Consider the following 2,085-nt stretch of genomic DNA (forward strand, 5'->3'; position numbering starts at 1 on the left):
GTAGGTAAGATCTAACACTTAGCCTTCTTGGATAAGGGCGAACAATCTCGGAGGTCCCATGCGTGAAGTTGCCCACATTAAACATCCCTTGGTAGTCCTAAAATTGTTAAAAGTAGGATTCGGCCGCAACCAGGCAGAACTCAAAATTCCAGCAAAACTGAAAATGTTTAACCCTATCCGTACGCCCTGGGGTCTTTTCGAAACCCCGGGTTGTATTCTTCACATTTTAGAATACTTATAGTTCGAAGATCTCTTTGAAACTTTCAGGATTTCTCGAAAAATCATTTTGATAGACTGCTACTGCTATGCAAAGCGTACATGTTGGATTAACGAGTAAATTTCCTCTTTGGAAAATGGGGCACAGAGTTCCCCACGTCGTGTAGATACCATAGTAAAACACGACGTACGGATAGGGTATATGCACCGCGCGATCATATGACTTAATGCAGTTGTGAGCACCATAAAACACTTACCAACAAAAAAAAAAGCTAAGAAAAAAAGAACATCAGACGGGCATAAAGAATAGTGACCTGTGTCTGTGGTGTAGTGGTTGCTCGCTACGCCGCTGTATAAGTACAAGGCGTGAGTTCGATGTTCGTGCGGGGAGAAACGTTATTGAGTATCTCTTCAATCGCTCCTTGTACGTAAGTTTATTCAGTGTTTAAGGGCATTGGCCCACATCCCATCAAATCACATAAAACACTCATTTGCGAATCATTTTACTTATCTAGACTTTTTAGAACTGGTTAGCTACATTTTCCCAAAACGAATTATTTTATGCCAATTACATACTAAATATGTAACCAAATCAAGAAGAAATCCTATTACTTATTAGTGCAGTCAAAAAATTCGTGGCGCAACTTATCTTTAAATATCTCTATGACAGGTGAATCAATTCACCCATACTTTGCACAGCAGTTTGTCTCAATTTGTCTTAACTTAATCATATTTTTTTCAGAACAACTGAGGCTAAACTTAAAAACTTTTTTTCATAAATTTATATAAAATACATGTACTACAAACCTCCTTCTCGCGGAAAATAGAATTGTTCACAACACTTCCCGCTTCTCCCACACATTTTGTATACGCATTATTGCTTACGTCACAGCTCACCAATGACGCTTTTTAGTGGGAAAACTAGTCACTAAAAATTAATTCTTAAAGTGAACACTTTTTTGCACTCAAAGTTCCAAAACATGATTTCGATAAAGATAATCTCGTGATTATTTTTTTTAAATAACAGACTTGCTTTTAGAAGCGATATCGTCCCACCCAGCTGTAAACCTTTTAAAATCAGTAGAAACCACCCACTTGGGTTTTTAATTAGTATTTATTAAGGAATTTTATAGAATATTATAGTATACAGGTCTTTACAAAAGTATTGATCTATTAAGACAGATTGATACAAGTCCCTGTGCAAAAGCTGAAGAAAGTAATTGAGGAGATATTATTTGACAGTAAGTTGCGCATTTTTGACCGCACTATAGTTGGAAGTGTCGAATCGTTGTAATAATCTAAATTCTTCTACACCGGTTATCTACATCTCCCAAAATTCATTATTTGAAACCGATTATTCCCTTGAGTTCTATCCAATTCATGAGGAAATGGTTGCTTTGCCATGCCAAGTTGGAAGTGCCGAACCATTGTGTGTGTGTGTGTGTGTGTGTGTGTGTGTGTGTGTGTGTGTGTCAGTGTGTGTGGTTGTGTGTGTGTGAGTGCGTGTGGTTGTGTGTGAGAGTGTGTGTGCGTGTGTGTGTGTGTGTGTGTGTGTATGTGTGTGTGTGTGTGTGAAAGAGAGAGAGTGTGTGTGTGTGGGTGTGGGTGTGTGTGTGTTTGTGTATGTGGTTGGGTGTGTGTTTGTCTTTGTGTGTGTGTGTGTGTGTGTGTGTGTGTGTGTGTGTGTGTTTCAGTGTTTGTGTCAGTGTGTGTGGTTGTGTGAATATGTGTGTGTATCTAAATTCTTTTACACCGGTTAGCTACATTTCCCAGAACTCATTATTTCAAACCGATTATTTCCTTGAATTTCTATCGAATTTATGAGGAAACGGTTGCTCGGTCACACCCAGTTGCAAGTACTGAATCATT

This window comes from Aplysia californica, unplaced genomic scaffold, assembly GCF_000002075.1.
Source record: "Aplysia californica isolate F4 #8 unplaced genomic scaffold, AplCal3.0 scaffold01112, whole genome shotgun sequence".
Lineage (NCBI taxonomy): Eukaryota > Metazoa > Mollusca > Gastropoda > Aplysiida > Aplysiidae > Aplysia > Aplysia californica.